Source organism: Ascaphus truei, chromosome 5, assembly GCF_040206685.1.
Source record: "Ascaphus truei isolate aAscTru1 chromosome 5, aAscTru1.hap1, whole genome shotgun sequence".
Classification (NCBI taxonomy): Eukaryota; Metazoa; Chordata; class Amphibia; order Anura; family Ascaphidae; genus Ascaphus; species Ascaphus truei.
Window position 1 is genome coordinate 307,396,559 of NC_134487.1, and position 20,745 is coordinate 307,417,303.

Genomic DNA, 20,745 nt, shown 5'->3' on the forward strand with positions numbered 1-20,745 from the left:
GATGCAAGAACAAAACTGGCGACTTACAAATTAAATGGGATAAATTGGGGGAATTCTTGATGGAGAAGGATTTAGGAGTGCTTGTAGACAGCAAGCTTAGGAATAGTGCCCAATGTCATGCAGTAGCTGCAAAGGCAAACTAGAGCTTATCTTGCATTAAACGGGCAATGGATGGAAGGGAAGTAAACATAATTATGCCCCTTTACAAAGCATTAGTAAGACCACACCTTGAATATAGAGTACCATTTTGGGCACCACTCCTTAGAAAAGACATTCTGGAACTAGAGAGAGTGCAGAGAAGAGCCACCAAATTAATAAAGGGGGTGGACAATATAATTTATGAGGAGAGGCTAAATTAGATTTATTTACATTAGAAAAGAGGCGTCTGAGAGGGGATATGATAACTATATACAAATATATTCTGGGACAATACAAGGAGCTTTCAAATGAACTATTCATCCCAAGGGCAGCACAAAAGACTCAGGGGCATCCTTACAGTTGGAGGAAAGGAGATTTCACCATCAACAAAGGAAAGGGTTCTTTACAGTAAGCGCAGTTAAAATGTGGAATTCATTACCCATGGAGACTGTGATGACAGATACATTAAATTTGTTCAAAAAAAGGTTGGACGTGTTTTTAGAAAGGAAAGGTACAGGGATATACCAAATAAGTATACATGGGAAGGATGTTGATCCAGGGAGTAATTCGATTGCTAATTCTTGGAGTCAGGAAGGAATTAATTTTTCCCTTATGAGATATCATTGGATGATATGACACTGGGGTTTTTTTGTTTGCCTTCATCTCCTCTGGATCAATAAGTAAGTATAGATATAATATAAAGTATCTGTTGTCTAAATTTGGTCGTATGTCTTTTTTCAACTTCATCTACTATGTAACTATGTAATTATGTAACTATGTAACATGCAGGAATCGTACCCATGACCCTAGTAGCACTACTCTAGCTACTACACCACAGGGTTTATAGAGTCAGATTCATCACACCAACCCTGTAGTGTAGCAGCTAGAGACTCGCTACTAGCATATGAATGGTCATGGGTTCGATTCCTGCATGTTACATAGTTACATAGTAGATGAGGTTGAAAAAAGACATACGTCCATCAAGTTCAACCTATGCTAAATTTAGACAACAGATACTTTATCCTATATCTATACTACATGTTTATTATATAAAATGTAATCACTGTTGGGCTGTCATTGGTCAGAGAAGGATCATGTGACCCTCCTCAGCGCTCGAAAATCAAATTGAAAGCATGTGGATGAAGCGGGGAGAGGAGAGAGTTGCAGAGAGGAGAGAGCAGCAGAGAGGAGAGAGCAGCAGAGAGGAGAGAGCATAAGATGCCGGGTAAGTCAATAAAGCATTGAATGTTATTTTAAAAAACATCCTTGGAGATGTTTATAGATCAGGAGCCACAATCAGATCGCGTTATATGAGGATCCGTGTTGTAGCGGATCGCGCTATAACGGGGTTGAGCTGTATTTGGGGGCATAGTATAAGAATATATTTGGCGATAACTGTAAGAATGTATTTGGGGGGTATATGAAAAAATGTATTTGGGGTGGTTGTTTAAGAATGTATTTTGTGGGGATATTCTGTGGGTATTGTGAGGGGAGGTAATTGTATGGTGTAATTGTAGGGGTATTGGGGGTAATTATTTGTGTGGCCAGGGAGGGTGGAGGGAGTGTGAGAAGGGAGAGGAGTGTGAGAGAGGTGATTGCAGAATAAGAGGAGGGGTACGAGTGAAAGGAGAGAGAAAAATACATGGGGAGGGGGGGAGAAAGGAGGGGGCTTGCAAGACTGCCGACACGTTGGGAGGGGTCTCACAAGACCACCAACACGGGGAGCACCGACGAAACTGTAGTCCTGGGCCCCGGAAATCTGGAGACGGCCCTGCCTGAGGAATAGAGGAGAACTCTCGAAAGCTTGTCTTATAATCTATTGTTAGTCCAAATAAAAAAAGGTATCCCTTAATACTGATGTACTAATTTACTCTGCACTATCGCAAGTCGACTAACATGGCTATTTCTACTTAATCCAAAGGTTTAGCAAAGTTCATTTGAAGGCATTCTGCCATCTCTACTCCTAAGCCTCATTGAAATGGATGTATATCATATGCTTCCCTGACATGAATAAGCAGCTTTAGAGCATGCTGAATATGCTCGTCGTGAACAAGGGTTTATCCAAATTGTACATAAAAGGACACAATACAGGGAAATCGGTGTATGGTGTTGTACAAGGAAAGGCCCCCACCCATATCAATTTATTATCAAATAATCATTGAACATGATATAAATATCATTTAAATCTAATTAAATTGAAGGCATAGTATTCATGCTATTATCAACTCTAAACATACATTTTCCAAGCCAGACAAGTATTCTGCGAGCAACTCATTTCAATATTGTCTTTCTTCGTGTGGTTGTGATTATATTTGTATTGGATAATAAAAATATAATTGAGCATTATTTCATGTTAAATGATTAGACAGTTAAATTGAAAAATATTTTATAATTAATACACTGTGATAAAAACATCACCATTTTAAAATATGATTACATCCCACACTTAATCAATATTCATAAAGTTTAAATGTCCGAATTTAGGAACTATAGAAGAGAATCTTATCTTCCACCTAAATTGCCAGTAACATGCTTTCTGGGGTTCCCCGGGCCTTTCATTTCCATTTCAATGTAGCCAGGTCCCCCTCTTACCTCCGGGCTGTGTGAGGGGGACGGCTGTTAGTCTGCTCCACCGGGGGACTACAACTCCCATGAGCCTCTGGGAGTAGGGACACAAGGCCCACAGCAGCAAATAGGCTCCTGGAATCCCCCTGCAAGAGACTGTTACATTTGGTCTGCACAGGGGACCACGCCAGTCAGAAAAGGGAGCAGGATCCAGCAGGTAGTATCTCAGAACTAGGCCTAGTGTATCACCCCGTAGGCACCACCTAGGCCCCAATTCCCAGTAGCATGTGGTTGCTGCAGGGAAGGCCCCTTAGATAGGGACGCTTCCCCATTCTACTGTCTAGTGTCAGGGACACAGTGAAGATGCCGCACGGTGATTGCGGCCTGTGGTCTGGGACCAGACCACCTCCATTATAAGAGACCCTGTATGGTGATATTAACCATGCCGGAATTCACCCGACGCAGAGGTGGATGATGTCGCTGGATCAGTGGATCCCTGTTGCTAAGTTGGCCGCACTGAGTACTGGAGTACTCGGCAGGTAACTCAACTAAGTGCACCAACACACCACGGGATAGCGCTATCTCCTACACTTTTGGGTGGGCCCTGACATTAGGGGAAAAAGACATCAGGTTATTGGTGCCAAGCACCCTATGCACTTTAAGGGTCACTCACTGGTGGTATCAGGTTGGGGCATTGATGGGGTACTGTAGGGTACAGGGTACTGTGGTCTGCGTTCAGTAACGGTTGTTATATACTTCACTCTGTGTGTTATTGTTATTGTTCCTATAAGGGGCCTATCCCACCATGTTGGGATCCCTTACAGGTGGAGGCGCTGCACCGAGATGAACCAGAATCACTCCAGGCTCCCAGTGGCGGAGGCTCAGGCCTCCTGGTTGACAACAGGTAATAACAGCATTGGTAGTTCCTTCCTAGGTACAGGGGAACAAGGCTACACCAGTAATAACCAATACTGCATACAACTGGTCTATCTCCTCCCCCACAGTAAGCCAAGTCAATGCTTAAACGACATTTATTGTAACATGGCTAATACTGTTCTAATATCCACAATGCAAAAGAGTGAATCTTTTACTTTAGAATATGCATGGTGGGCGGTGAGGGGTTGGAGGGTGTTTTGGTAAATTCTGATTAAAAAGGAAGTAAAAAAGGAAAGCTTTAAATGCTGGCACACATGTAGACAATTGTTCAACCAGCCACGACACGCATACATGCGTTCTACAACATGTGCAGTACATAAAGCGTGCAAAGTGCATACACATCTCCCTGGAAAGCCCAGACAGGACAGTAAGAAACATTGTGGTGAACGTTTATAGTTTATTAAAGTTCTTACATTGTAACAAATTTTTAGTCTCCCTTAAGAAAAGTTATAAGATCTTAGAGTGAACCCTACTCTAACAGCCACATAACATTACAAATATTTGTATGTAAAGCCCAAATAATATAACAATATTATTAATCCATATTATAGGCTAAAGCAGTAAAATTCAGGGCATTATTGAAAACCCTGCTCTCTGATTGGTTAAAATTCAGGGCATTATCCACAGTAATGCCCTGAATTTCAGCAGTCTGCAAAATGCAGTTTTCAATCTGTTTATTTCCAGCCAATCAGCTTTCAAAACAGCTGAGACAGGGCAGGGGATTGGTCAGAATTAAGTAAAAGCTCTGAGACATGGCAGGGGATTGGTCAAAAAGTATCAGCCATGGGTTGACTCCTCCCCCTCCCGAGCTGACTGAGATTTTCTGAGCAGATTCAGTTGAATTGGGGAGGAGGGGGGAGGGGGGGGAGGGGGGAGGGGGGGGGAGTCTGCAAAGAAGTAAGTGTGTTGTGTATAGAGGTGCAGTGTTGTGTGTGTGTGTGGGGGGGGAAGGGGGTGTAGAGGTGCAGTGTTGTGTGCAGAGCTGGGGGGGAGTCTGCAAAGTTTAGTAAGTGGCTACATTTTTGATTGTGGCTGCAGTGTGTGTGTGTTGTGCTGTTGTATGTGTAGCAGTAGGTTGTGTAAGTGTAGAGCTGATGTGTGTGTGTGTGTGTGTGTGTGTGTGTGTGTGTGTGTGTGTATGTGTGTGTGTGTGTGTGTGTGTGTATGTGTGTGTGTGTGTGTATAGAGCTTCTGTGTGTGTGTGTGTATATATAGAGCTCCAGTGTGTGTGTGTGTGTGTGTGTGTCAGTAGCAGTGTTTATGGGTGTAGCATGTGTGTGTAGGAGCAGAGTTTGTGTGTGTGCAGAGCTGCTGTGTGTGTAGAGCTGCTGCTGTGTGTGTAGAGCTGCTGCTGTGTGTGTAGAGGTGCTGTGTAGTGAGTGTAGAGGAGGTGCTGTGTTGTGTGTCTAGAGCTCCAGTGTGTGTGTGTGTGTGTGTGTGTGTGTGTGTGTGTGTGTGTGTGTGTGTGTCTGTGTGTGTGTGAGTGTGTGTGTGTGTGTGTGTGTGTGTGTGTGTGTGTGTGTGTGTGTGTGTGTGTGTGTGTGTGTGTGTGTGTGTGTGTGTGTGTGTGTGTGTGTGTGTGTGTGTGTGTGTGTGTGTGTGTGTGCACAGAGGAGGCGGTAGTGTGTGGATATAGATATCTGCAGTGTAAGCGTATATAAAGGTGGTTTCATGTATTTACCATTTTATTTTAATAAAAAAATCTATATAACTATACAAAAGTGTCTATTATTTATGAAAAAAGCCAACATTAAGCCTTTAATAGTAATAATCCCCTCAGAACAGGGCATTACTGGACAATAATGCCCTGGCTGGGTTACCTCGGCTTCGCCTCGGGCCTTCAACTCTTCCAGCCAGGGCATTATTGGCCAGTAATGCCCTGTTCTTCAGGGAGTATTACTTAAATAATATAACAATATTATTATTTGTAGGGTTAAGCGCTTGCTCCTCACCGTCACCACCGACAAAGATACTCACTGCGCCATCTGGTGGAGAGATACCAACATTTCCATTACAATATAAACCACCTAAACGCGGGTTGACATTTATAAGGTTTCCCGCGGCCCTGGGAGAAATCTCCCGCCACGGAACCAGGAAGTGTAACTCTCGCTACATCTGTGCATCTCCCTGTCCGTACTTTGTTAGCACATGCACACGCTAAGAGCAGAGCTTCACTTTGAATGAAAGTGAGTGTGGGATCTCCTTTTGTTTCTTCTTTGTAGACTGGTCATGGAGATCGGCACCTAGTTCAAGCCTAAGTATTCACTTTACCCGAGCGCCTAAGTATTCACTTTACCCGAGCGCCTAAGTATTCACTTTACCCAAGCGCCTAAGTATTCACTTTACCCAAGCGCCTAAGTATTCACTTTACCCAAACGCCTAAGTATTCACTTTACCCAAGCGCCTAAGTATTCACTTTACCCAAGCGCCTAAGTATTCACTTTACCCAAGCACCTAAGTATTGACTTTACCCGAGCGCCTAAGTATTCACTTTACCCAAGCGCCTAAGTATTCACTTTACCCAAGCGCCTAAGTATTCACTTTACCCAAGCGCCTAAGTATTCACTTTACCCAAGCGCCTAAGTATTCACTTTTCCCAAGCGCCTAAGTATTCACTTTACCCAAGCACCTAAGTATTCACTTTACCCAAGCGCCTAAGTATTCACTTTACCTGAGCGCCTAAGTATTCACTTTACCCAAACGCCTAAGTATTTACTTTACCCGAGCGCCTAAGTATTCACTTTACCCGAGCGCCTAAGTATTCACTTTACCCAAGCGCCTAAGTATTCACTTTACCTGAGCGCCTAAGTTTTCACTTTACCCAAGCGCCTAAGTATTCACTTTACCTGAGCGCCTAAGTATTCACTTTACCCAAGCGCCTAAGTATTCACTTTACCCAAGCGCCTAAGTATTCACTTTACCCAAGCGCCTAAGTATTCACTTTACCCAAACGCCTAAGTATTCACTTTACCCAAGCGCCTAAGTATTCACTTTACCCAAACGCCTAAGTATTCACTTTACCCAAACGCCTAAGTATTCACTTTACCTGAGCGCCTAAGTATTCACTTTACCCAAGCGCCTAAGTATTCACTTTACCTGAGCGCCTAAGTATTCACTTTACCCAAGCGCCTAAGTATTCACTTTACCCAAGCGCCTAAGTATTCACTTTACCCAAGCGCCTAAGTATTCACTTTACCCAAGCGCCTAAGTATTCACTTTACCCAAGCGCCTAAGTATTCACTTTACCCAAGCGCCTAAGTATTCACTTTACCCAAGCTCCTAAGTATTCACTTTACCCAAGCGCCTAAGTATTCACTTTACCCAAGCGCCTAAGTATTCACTTTACCCAAGCGCCTAAGTATTCACTTTACCCGAGCACCTAAGTATTCACTTTACCCGAGCGCCTAAGTATTCACTTTACCCGAGCGCCTAAGTATTCACTTTACCCGAGCGCCTAAGTATTCACTTTACCCAAGCGCCTAAGTATTCACTTTACCCAAGCGCCTAAGTATTCACTTTACCCAAGCGCCTAAGTATTCACTTTACTCAAGCGCCTAAGTATTCACTTTACCCGAGCGCCTAAGTATTTACTTTACCCAAGGCCTAAGTATTCACTTTACCCAAGCGCCTAAGTATTCACTTTACCCATGCGCCTAAGTATTCACTTTACCCAAGCGCCTAAGTATTCACTTTACCTGAGCGCCTAAGTATTCACTTTACCCGAGCGCCTAAGTATTCACTTTACCTGAGCACCTAAGTATTCACTTTACCCGAGCGCCTAAGTATTCACTTTACCCATCAACTTGCTCTGTCCAATGTATGTATGTTTTTATTTATATAGCGCCATAAATGTACAGAGCGCTTCACAGCAGTAATACACCCAGCCATCATATAAATAACAAATAACTACAAATAACCCATCATGGGAATAAGTGCATCAGACATAAAGCAATATGGAAAATAGCTGAAGCGCTCAAATGCAGGTATATCTCAAAATGATAATAAGCCAGACCACTGTACCAGGGTACTAACAATTGATATAGTACCTATTGTGTCATATAATGGGTACTATCCTCCTGAAGACAGGTGGTGTGTGGTGCAACCCACTCACCATATGTCTCATTGGCAGGTTCCCCTGAAAAATATGCAAATACTCACATCCTGGTAGGGCAGGCAGGCAGGCTGTGCAGCTACTCAATGCAATACAGGGAAAAGGGAGACCAAAAAGCGCACCAGCACAAACGGAGCAGGAAGAAACCAGAACAAAAAAATGATTAAAAGGGCACTTTAATGTGGCAAAAGACCCATCCAATGCATTTCGAACGTTGCATTGGATGGGTCTTTTGCCACATTAAAGTGCCCTTTTAATCATTTTTTTGTTCTGGTTTCTTCCTGCTCCGTTTGTGCTGGTGCGCTTTTTGGTCTCCCTTTTCCCTGCATCAGACATAAAGGTAACATTGTGGAAGAGGAGTCCTTGCTCCGAAGGGCTTACAATCTAATTGGTAGGTAGGAGAACGTACAGAGACAGTAGGAGGGCATTCTAGTAAGTGCGTCTGCAGGGGGCCAAGCTTTATGTATTGTGTTTAGTATTAGGCACGGTGCTACTCATATGCTTCTTGAAGCAAATGTGTGTTAAGGTGGTTCTTAAAGGTGGATAGAGAGGGTGCTAGTCGGGTATTGAGGGGAAGGGCATTCCAGAGGTGCGGGGCAGTCAGTGAGAAAGGTTTAAGGCGGGAAAGGGCTTTCGATACAATGAAACAAAAACTCACGAAACCTCATATCACCACCTACCACCTCAAACTTGATGTTCCAACAAACAGCCATTACTTTGGATGTTTTCTAAGTTTATTTTTTTTAAATAATGAGCATTTCTTGGGTTTTGGCTCCAATTTCACTGACTTAGAAATGAGTTTAAAAGTTCAGTTCAGCCTTTCCGAACGAACTTGGACTTTGCAAAGTCTGAGTTTTGGACCCGCAAACCTGCCTTTACTGATTGTATAATACATAGTTTGAGGCCATATTACATGGCCATTGAGCAGCACTAATAAATTAGTCATAAGCTAGAGTGACATTTGCTTGAACACTACACTGAATCAATATCAAAGTTCAACAAATTTGATGTTCATGGTAACACAAATAAAGGATGGAAAAATATTGACAGTAAGCCCTGCAGCAAATCCATCATTTATATTGCTAAGTTAACACCTGTTGTGATGAGTGGAACTCTCTACCTACTGAGCAAAGCACTAACCCCCCTAACACATACAGTACAGTAATGGGCAAAATAAATATTATCCAGATATTAACCGCTATATTAATTAAGGGGTTAACTCATGGGTGCACAATCTTTCTGCGCTGTGCCCCCTCTGCCTGCAAGTGTCACGTCACATGACCCGCGGCGTCATTTGACACGCATTTCCATGGTGACGCGTCGCCGAGGACAAGGTAGGGGACACTGCAGAGGCCTCACGCGATCCCCCGGCACTTAATTTAAATGCTGTGGGGAAGAGAGCGGGGCCTCTGCATCTGCTGCGCCCCCCCCCCCCAGAAAATTCTTGTGCGTTTCCCACTTTGCGCACCCATGGGTTAACCCGCCCCCTGCTACCCACCCGGGAGGCCTAACCACCCACCCGGGGCCCACTATACCCACCCATTGATTGGCACCGTGGTTCATCATACCCATATAATATGGGCATGATAAGCCACTATAACACTCAATGGTCAACCTAATAAAAACCATTAAGGCCAAAAACACACAATAATAAAAGCACCCCAGCAATAAAAGAAATACACGAGCACCTAAACACCCAAACAATAAAATAATTAAAAAGCCTAATGGTACATATGAATTTTTTTCATCTATCACCAAAACAGCAAAAAAATAAAAAGTTATGTTATTCCAAAACATAAGAATTAAATAAACACCTATCCAACCAATTCAAAAAATTAAACCACTAGCCAACAAAACAATTAATTCGTTTAAAACGCTAACCAATCCTAAATTGTACTAAAAACAAGCCATCCAAATTCCAAACAATTTAATCCTAACAATAAACCGAAATAGAAAAAATTACAATCAATTGAAAACAAGCATTTGCCAAAAAATGCAAGTTATATGGTCCTATTTCCTATTCAGTGGAGTATATTAAGTACACAGATACAACAGTGAAGATGACGTGTGTCTAAATATTATAGAAACAAAGTTATAAAGTCTTTTATATATTGAGGAGAAGTCTAAAAGGCAAAAGGGAGTTTTTTTCTTTTAAGTCTAAAAACTGTCGGCAGTTTCATTGATGAAAGGGGTGGGTTGAAAACACAGAAAGGTGGCCTTATGTTGTTCTCAATTAAGGGAATTTAGAATATAAAGTCCTAATTTTTAAGGTAGAGTTATATTTCAGCCAAGTGAGTATCTGACGTCAACAAGATATGTGAAATCGCAATGTCCACTCAAGACCGTTAGGGGAAAAAATCTGATCAATGTTAGACAAAAATGTAAATTCTTTGTTTATCCTAATTATTTTGATGAAACTGTGTGCATTTATTATAACTATGTTTTTGTAACAATCTTTTTCTGCACTATATATTTTTTTATTTTTAACTTATCGTTTTTATTGATTTTTCTTGTATAAGTCACAGCTGTAATACAATGCAGGAACAATACTGCGTCATGCATTATCAATATCTCACATGCATCTCAACTGTAAAACATCCATAGTCAAAAATGTAACGATGTGTAATAAAAATAATAAGGAACAGGTTAACAGGGGGCGGGAGGGGAGGAGAGGGGAGTGGGGTGGGGGGTGGTTGGAAGGCCATGATACCGCTCCACGTCATCGGAGCCGCTTTGGTCTCCTCGAGCTCATGGGGTGCGTTCTATGTAAGGTTATCAATGTGGTTATCGATTGTGTTTAGTATCATCTAAGGCCCAGTTTTGTTACTGCATCATAGGAGAACGCATTTTCTAATTATCAAAGCAATATTGAGGTTTTTTCTACCCCTGGGATGTCCGTCTGGGCCAACCATGGCGTCCAGACTTTTAGGAAATTTTTGCCAGTGTCATTAACTAAACTCGTTAATTTTTCCATCTGGCATACATACCAAATTCTGTTCCGAATCTTGGGAATTGATGGAATTTCACTTTGTTTCCATAATGCTGCGACCTCACACCTCGCCGCTGTTGCAAAATGAGCAATAAGCTTGCGATCAATTTTTTGCTATTCCCTTGTGAGCTCTACCTAATAGGAAGAGCCCTGGGTCGAATGTTATTTTGAGGTCCAAGATCCTCTCTAGCCAAATCTCATCACCTTATATGCGTTCTCCTTTAATGTTGTACATATCGAGCTCTTGGCCGCTGCTGTTGCTATTTGGGTCCATTCATCCTCGTCCAGAGTCTCACCGAGATCTGCTTCCCATTTTATCATGTACCCTAGTTTATGGGAGACCTTGGCGGCAGAACCGACTTCTTCTATATACAACTGCGTTGTGAGTCCCTTAGTAGTTGTCTCTCTAAGACAGAGCTTTTCAAATGTTGTCAATGGGGGGTGTGGGTTAGTTTTATTATAAAATGCTCTGATCTGGAGGTATCTAAAAAATTCTGAATGAGGGAACTTTTTATCTGACCTAATTTGTTCGAATGTTATAATTTTGTCTCTTACCTCCAGATCCTTTAGTCGTGAGATATTACTGTGTTTCCACAGTAAGAAATTTGCACTATTCATACCCGGAGCAAAGTGTGGATTCCCCCATAGGGGTGTCATCAGCGTATTTTTGGTTGTAAGGCCACATTTGAATTTGACTGTATCCCATATTGCTAATGAATTGGTCATTGAGGATAGCGGCTGGTGTATAGCTTTTAATCTCGCTATTTTTGGGGTCCATATTAGTTGGCTTAGATCCAATGGGGAACAAGCCGAGCTCTCCAATGACACCCATCTTTTCAGATCGGGGTTTGTCTGCCATTGAGACATTTGACATTATTGGGCCGCTCTGTAATATGATACCAAGCAAGGTACTGCCAAGCCACCTTCGGTCGGTTGTCTCAGTAGTGTTTGTTTATTAATTCTTGCCTTTTTTGCCCCCCCAGATAAATTTGGATAAAGTGGCTTGTAACTCGTTTATTTCTGTCAAACTTATGGGTACTGGGAGTGTTTGAAACAGGTACAGGATGCGTGGGAGTAAATTCATCTTTATGCTGTATATTTTGCCAATCCATGAGATGTTGAATTTTGACCAGCGCCTTATATCTTCTCTCAGGGCCCGAATTAATTTGGGGTAATTAGCTTTATAGATTTCTTTAAAGTTACGGGTGATAAAGACCCCTAGATATTTGATCGCCTTACTTTGCCACCGGAAGTTAAAATTAAGTGATATGAGTTTTTCTTCTGCTTTCGGAATCGTGACATTCAAGGCTCCTGATTTTGATTGGTTTATTTTGAACCCTGATATTTTGTTAAATTTATCCAACAAGCTGAAGAGATTAGGGAGAGATGTGAGGGGTTTAGACAATACCAGAAGGACATCAGCAGCATAGAGAGCTATTTTATGGGCTTGGGTCTCTATTTCAAGCCCTGAGATATCTGGGTTATCCCGAACTTGGGCCGCTAATGGTTCCATTCTGCACTATATTTTCATATAGTAAAGCTGAACTTTAATAAGTAATACTTTCGACTCTGATTGAACTGTTGCACACTTTGTAGAGAGTAATTAAAATTTTCTGACACATTTTGCGACAACAGATTGTGTGTTAAGTGTATAGTTTTCTTAATAAACAGAGACCAGAGGCTCTGTACGTACATCTTTTAATAATACCTTTGGTGGTGGCAGCAGATAAATATATATTATAATGGCGTACGGGTAAATATGTACTCATTTGAAGTACTGTACCTTTCGAAGAAGAAAGGTGAGACAGTGAGTTAGCTGTGGGTATTAACCCTTGTCCCATATGCAGGTCACATGCTCACACGTGTGGTGTTCATGACAGATAGTATATTGGGACAGATTGAGGGGAGATAGCATTCATTTGAAGGGTCCATGTGAGGAGAAAAGTGAATCAGCTGGAGAGCTGTGTGTATTAACCCTTCTCCCATATACAGGCCACGAGCTCACAGGTGTGCCGTACGTGGTAGCACCCACTTAGAGAATCGAGCAATAATGACTAAAAGCCTCACTAGATACCACGCAAATCGAGCAGCACACAGCTCACAGTCTGGTGCTCAAGAGCACTCCTCGTTAGTGTACTTCAACTATATGTAGTGTTATAACATCCTTTTGTAAAGTCAACAAATGGGAGAAACAGTCCATACAGTATATACAAATAGATAGCGGTATTCTTCCACATATTCCCTGCAATTGCGGGGGTCCTTTTTACTCACGGCACGATGAAGAGATGGCGCACGTGTAGTCCCTCAGGTCCGCAGCTCTGCGCATCTCCTTTGGCCGATATGTAGTAACTTAGAAGTGCAGCAAACAACTGGCATATCCTATAGCACAATCAATGTTGAGCTGTCACTCACTCTTTTGGGTTTAAATATCACCTCTATGCTGACGACACACAAATTTACCTTTCAACCCCTGACCTTACACCTGCTGTACAGACCAAAGTTTCTGAATGCCTCTCTGGAATATCATCCTGGATGGCCCTCCGCCGACTGAAACTTAACATGGCTAAAACAGAGCTCCTTATACTTCCTCCCAAACCTGGCCTTACTACCTCCTTCCACATTACTGTTGGAAGTACTATCATTCACCCAGTAGCCCATGTACGCTGCCTAGGGGTTACACTCGACTCCTCTCTCACATTCTCCTCTCACATTCAAAACGTTTCTAAAACTTGTCGCTTTTTCCTCCGCAATATCACAAAGATACGCCCTTTCCTCTGTTACTCGACTGCTAAAACTCTGACTCAGGCCCTCATTCTCTCCCGTCTCGATTACTGTAACCTCCTGCTGTCTGGCCTCCCTGCCTCTCACCTTTCGCCCCTACATTCTATCCTAAACGCTGCTGCCAGAATCACTCTACTCTTTCCTAAATCTGTCTCCGCATCTCCCCTCCTGAAATCCCTCTCCTGGCTTCCGATCAAATCCCACATCTCACACTCAATTCTCCTCCTCACTTTTAAAGCTTTACACTCTTCTGCCCCTCCTTACATCTCAGCCCTAATTTCTCACTATGCACCATCCCGACTCTTGCGTTCTTCTCAAGGATGTCTTCTTTCTACCCCCTTTGTATCTAAAGCCCTCTCCCGCCTTAAACCTTTCTCACTTTCTGCCCCGCACCTCTGGAATGCCCTTACCCTCAATACCCGACTAGCACCCTCTCTATCCACCTTTAAGACCCACCTTAAGACACATTTGCTTAAAGAAGCATATGAATAGCTCTGTGGATAAAGCTTGGCCCCCTGCAGACGCACTTACTAGAATTCCCTCCTACTGTCTCTATACGTTCCCATACCTACCAATTAGATTGTAAGCTCCTCGGAGCAAGGACTCCTCTTCCTTAATGTTAACTCTTACAGTATGTCTGAAGCACTTATTCCCATGACCTGTTATTTATATTATTTGTTATTTATATGATTACAACATGTATTACTACTGTGAAGCGCTATGTATATTTATGGCGCTATATAAATAAATAAAGGAGGTTCCAGGGCACTACAGATTTTCAAAAAAGGATTAACTAAATTAATTAAAAGGATTAAGATAACTTCTGCAACAGTCTCTGTAAGGCCTTGGACATCAGACACAAAATCCGGGCACAAATTACGCCAAACTCCATTTAGATTGGATTGTTTCACCTCATTCCATGCCTCTCCGATGTTTCTCACTGCATGGAGAATGTTGTAACCCTTCCAAAATTCTTTTAAGGTTGGACCACCTTCCACATCGGTTGCTCTGATGGCCTGGGCAAATGTTCGCCTAAGATAGTAGGCTTTGAAGGAGTCCATCGGCTGTATCAGTGAGGTGGTGTTGGGGGGCATGAACACCACCATGACGTTTGGATGATGGTCATCCAGGTACACGGGATGGCCAGGAGCATTGTCCAGGAGCAGCAACGCTTTGAAATCGAGGTTCTGGTTCATGCAATATAATTGCACAGTCGGAACAAATTGATGCTGGAACCAGTCCTCAAAAAGGCTCCCTGTTACCCATGCCTTACGGTTGGACTTCCAAATCACTGGAAGTGTGCTCTTTGCATAACCCTTGAATGCCCTAGGGTTTTCTGCATGATAAACAAGCAAAGGTTTTAGCTTGAAATCACCTGCAGCATTTGAACCAAGCAGAAGAGTCAGCCTGTCCTTTGCAACTTTAAACCCGGGCATAGATTTTTCCTCTCTTGCAATGTAGCTTCTACTGGGCATTTTCTTCCAGTAGAGCCCAGTCTCATCAACATTGAACACTTGACGTGCGCAATAGCCACCGTCCTCTATAGTTTTGGCCAATATAAGAGGGAAGGTTTTAGCTGCCTCCTCATCAGCACTAGCAGCTTCCCCGGTCACTTAAATGTTATGCAAGTTAGCCCTCTCTTTAAACCGCATAAACCAGCCCTTACTTGCAGTGAACGTTTCCTCAGTGGCCCCTTCTCCATGCTGTTGCTTAATGTCCTCATACAGAGTCAAAGCCTTGGCCTGAATTAAGGCTAAACTAATGGGCACATGACGCTGGGATTGATCTTCCAGCCATATGATGAGGAGTTTTTCCACCTCAGCAATATGACCAGCACGCTGCCTTATTGTCGTACCTTGCATAGGTGCTGAGCCCTTGATCTGTTCCAGGATTCTTGCCTTGTCTTTTATTATAGTCACAATAGTTGTGCGAGGTATATCCAAGGCACGTCCAATTTCTGTGTTCGTCTCTCCTTTCTCAGAGCGCTTTATGATGTTTTGTTTGGTCTCCAAAGTTATAGATTTTCTATTCCTTTTTGGAGTAACAGCACTTTGCTTTTTGCTTTGATCAGCCATGGTTTAGGGCCTAAAATACACCACCAAACCTTCACACAGACTGTTCAGAATGATCTCCCTAGCCTGCAGCCGTCTGGTTGTTCATTTGTAGCAATTTTTTAAAGCGTCGTAAGAGCGTCGGATAAGCCGTTCGGGCGTCGTAAAACGGGCCATAAGGATGCATTGACAAGCGTCGGATAAGCCGTTCGTCGTAAAACGAAGCGTCGTAAAACGAGGACCGCCTGTATGTATACTTATACAGTGGTGTGCAGCATTATCTTTGTTCATATGCTGTATAAATAAAGACATACAATACAATACAAAAACCGTTTCCGGACTGCTCCCCGTAGCGCGTGCTCCCCATAGCGCGTGCTCCCCATAGCGCGTGCTCCCCGTAGCGCGTGCTTCCCGTGGCGCGTGCTCCCCGTGGCGCGTGCTCCCCGTGGCACGTACTCCCCGTAGCGCGTGCTTCCCGTAGCGCGTGCTCCCCGTAGCGCGTGCTCCCCGTGGCGCGTGCTCCCCGTAGCGCGTGCTCCCCGTAGCGCGTGCTCCCCATAGCGCGTGCTCCCCGTAGCGCGTGCTTCCCATAGCGCGTGCTTCCCGTAGCGCGTGCTCCCCATAGCGCGTGCTTCCCATAGCGCGTGCTTCCCGTAGCGCGTGCTCCCCGTGGCGCGTGCTCCCCGTAGCGCGTGCTCCCCGTAGCGCGTGCTCCCCGTAGCGCGTGCTTCCCGTAGCGCGTGCTCCCCATAGCGCGTGCTTCCCATAGCGCGTGCTTCCCGTAGCGTGTGCTTCCCGTAGCGTGCGCTTCCCATAGCGCGTGCTCCCCGTAGCGCGTGCTCCCCGTGGCGCGTGCTCCCCGTAGCGCGTGCTCCCCATAGCGCGTGCTTCCCATAGCGCGTGCATCCCGTAGCGCGTGCTCCCCGTGGCGCGTGCTCCCCATAGCGCGTGCTTCCCGTAGCGCGTGCTCCCCATAGCGCGTGCTTCCCATAGCGCGTGCTTCCCGTAGCGCGTGCTCCCCGTGGCGCGTGCTCCCCGTAGCGCGTGCTCCCGTAGCGCGTGCTCCCCATAGCGCGTGCTTCCCATAGCGCGTGCTCCCCGTAGCGCGTGCTTCCCGTAGCGCGTGCTCCCCATAGCGCGTGCTTCCCATAGCGCGTGCTTCCCGTAGCGCGTGCTCCCCGTAGCGCGTGCTCCCCGTAGCGCGTGCTTCCCGTAGCGCGTGCTCCCCGTAGCGCGTGCTCCCCGTAGCGCGTGCTCCCCGTAGCGCGTGCTTCCCGTAGCGCGTGCTTCCCGTAGCGCGTGCTTCCCGTAGCGCGTACTCCCCGTAGCGCGTGCTCCCAGGCCGGGTCAGGTACACAGAATAAAGATTTCCAATCACAGAAAAAAATGGGAAACAGCTGGTGCACTGCTCATTCACAAAAGGAGATGGGATATTATGAACAAAAAGGTTTATTAATTAAAAAACTTCAGACAAAAAAGTACTGACACAGACTCTCTTACGCGTTTCACACGCAGGGTGCTTTATCAAAGAGTAAAATTTGATAAAGCACCCTGCGTGTGAAACGCGTAAGAGAGTCTGTGTCAGTACCTTTTTGTCTGATGTTTTTTAATTAATAAACCTTTTTGTTCATAATACCCCATCTCCTTTTGTGAATGAGCAGTGCACCAGTATTCTCCATTTTTTTCTGTGATTGGAAATCTTTATTCTAAAAGCCTCACTAGTTATGCAACTAAGTAGTATATTTATCCTTATTAGATAGCATTGTCTTAAATAAGCCTCAAAGAATAATTAATTGAGTGTAGTTTCTTAACCAAAGGGAATCTGAAAAAGCTACATATGGGTAAATGACACAGATTAATATGTGTCTTACATCTGCTTTTGACTAAAGTAATCATTTTAATAAGTCCCAAAACTCCAGATGAACTGAGACAATGAAGAAATAAAACTCTGTTTGGAGAGAAGTTAGCAATCAAAGCCAATTCATCATATGCTTTCCAACACCCATTAAAACGCCTTCTGCAAAGGAAAATCTGACTAGTCATTGACAACCAATATGCATCACCTTATTTTTATTACAGGTTCTAATTTTATAGATTCTGTGAACTTATTCCCTTCCTACTACTAAGTGCATTAAGGAAACATAAAAACCACTGAAGATTATTTCTATCTGGTGCGGCATTAAGTAAGTCCCATATTAAATTAAGTATCTTTCATAATAATCCATGGCGGATTTATAACATCTTTTATCAGGACAGATACATCATTATTGAGTTTCTACTTTAAAAGGCCTTTCTCTGCTATTCTTCCCAATCGCTTCCATAAAAGTGATATCCCTAATTATTTGTAGCTTTTTCCCCTCCTCCGTCCCGTGTATAGGATACTGTGTATTTGCCTTTGAAGGCCATGAAGAACGACATGGTTTTGCTTTATAAATCCCGCTGTCCTAATTGGAGATCCTAAGCCTTTGCTGTCTTTAGCCTCACATGGTTTATTGCACACTTGTGATATTGTTATATTTTATACCATTGAAACCATGTAAATGTCTACAATGTTAGTACTGCAGTTATAAAACCAAACACGTGCACATTACTTTAAGCATCCCTGTAAATATTGGTAAGAGGTTTGTGGGGGGGTTCTTTTCTGCAAAGAATTCCTGAAAAGTTTGAAGCTGGCAAACAAACATGTTTGGATTGAGTTTAAGTTATTCCTGGAAGCCTTCCAATTTAGCTGATTTCCAACTGGGATCAGACTGGCCTTCAGGTCATCTCAGTTTTCTCATGAACAATTGACTTTAAAGGAGCCAAACAAGTGAGGTTTTGGGGGCTAATGAAAAATGAGAAATCACAATTATTTTGTGTGTTATAACATCTAGCAATAGCAATCAGCTGCCATCTGTAACCGGTGTATGCAAGCAACTCAGATGTCAAACACTCCGGCTGGGGCTTTTCCTGACTGTTGAACTAATGCACATGCAAAAAATTATTGGAGCATTGAGATTTAAGGAATCAAATATCCAACTGTGTTCTTCATTGTATATACATTAGGAGAGGAAGGAAGACTTGGAAACCCTTCCATAATCAGGTTTAGTCATTTGTGAGGACTTTACATATCACAGATATTAGACACTATTTTCTAAAACCTGCATTGGTGCATGTAACAAACCATATTTGTTGCATTGACACACTTGGAACATATTTATTATGTGACGAAACTAACCCGCCTACCTTTGCTCTAACTGTGCAGTATTGTTGTGTTCTGGTGTTTTTATAATCTGAGGTTGTCCTACGTCCCTTTCACAGTTTCAGCTGCAGACTGTTGTGAATAGGTCTGCCACATGGAAAATGTTTTATGCACAAATATGGCTAATGTGAGTTAGGCTCCACTTATAGTGACGGCGACGTCAGGCTCCGCGTATAGTGACGGCGACGTCAGGCTCCGCGTATAGTGACAGCGACGTCAGGCTGCGCTTATAGTGACGGCGACGTCAGGCTGCGCTTATAGTGACGGCGACGTCAGGCTCCGCGTATAGTGACAGCGACGTCAGGCTGCGCTTATAGTGACGGCGACGTCAGGCTCCGCGTATAGTGACGGCGACGTCAGGCTCCACTTATAGTGACGGCGACGTCAGGCTCCGCGTATAGTGACGGCGACGTCAGGCTGCGCTTATAGTGACGGCGACGTCAGGCTCCACTTATAGTGACGGCGACGTCAGGCTCCGCGTATAGTGACAGCGACGTCAGGCTGCGCTTATAGTGACGGCGACGTCAGGCTCCGCGTATAGTGACGGCGACGTCAGGCTGCGCTTATAGTGATGGCGACGTCAGGCTGCGCTTATAGTGACGGCGACGTCAGGCTGCGCTTATAGTGACGGCGACGTCAGGCTGCGCTTATAGTGACGGCGACATCAGGCTGCGCTTATAGTGACAGCGATGTCAGGCTGCGCTTATAGTGACGGCGACGTCAGGCTGCGCTTATAGTGACAGCGATGTCAGGCTGCGCTTATAGTGACGGCGACGTCAGGCTGCGCTTATAGTGACGGCGACGTCAGGCTGCGCTTATAGTGACGGCGACATCAGGCTGCGCTTATAGTGACGGCGACGTCAGGCTGCGCTTATAGTGACGGCGACGTCAGGCTGCGCTTATAGTGACGGCGACGTCAGGCTGCGCTTATAGTGACGTCAGGCTCCGCTTATAGTGCTGGTGACGTCGATGGTGACGTCAGGCTACGGTCGCTGGAAAAAGCAAATTGAGATGACTTCCAGTGATCGCGTCCCGCTTACTATAAGCGCACGCGACTGGGGCAATGCATTTGTTTTGACGTTACGTCGCTGTCGCCGTCGCCGTCACTATAAGCGCAGCCTTACCCTGTTTACTATATCATTCTGATGCAGCACAAATTAGCAGTGACGATGGTACGTACACGTCAGGCTGAGACTCTATGACAGGGTCATACATCAGTGGAGGTGGGCACATTTGTTTGCGGATTTGGGGCTGCCTCGGAGGGGTTTGTTCCTTTGGTCCGTGGGTTTCCGCAGATCAGTCTCAAAGGGCGATTCCCCTTTTTCACATTTTCTTTTCTATCATCAACAATTCACGTTGGGATAATCTGCGGTCAGTTTTAGAAATACGCGCTCGTTAATTCAGAGGGGGGAGGGAGAGTGCAGATTTTTAACAATCGGATTAAATATGGAATCTGAATGCGGATTCTTACAAATCCCCCAGTATTGTATCCAATGCAGATCTGGTCAAAACAATCCGGGCAACGAATTCTGATTGGTTCACTCTGGTCATAAGTAACAGAATAACATTTGACAACCAGCTGTATTCTGCATCACAAAACACATCGTTAACATAACATCTATTTCTATTGACATTCTGCGCGGTTAAACAGCCCAGTTCGCGTAATTTGTACTTTGTTTTAGTTTGTAGCGGAATTAACATAACTTTCAATATTGCCAATAACATGATTAAAATACATTTTTCTGACATTTTTCACGTTTCTATTATATTTAGAATATAAAGTTTTGTTTTTTTAAATGTTCCCCAAAATAAAGTGCTTCATATTTTGATATAACAAATATGCTAAAAAAAATCTAAATCATATTGGGTCCTAAAATCTGTCACCAAAATCAACATGACGAACAAAATGAAATAGGTAATTGAAGTAATTAGT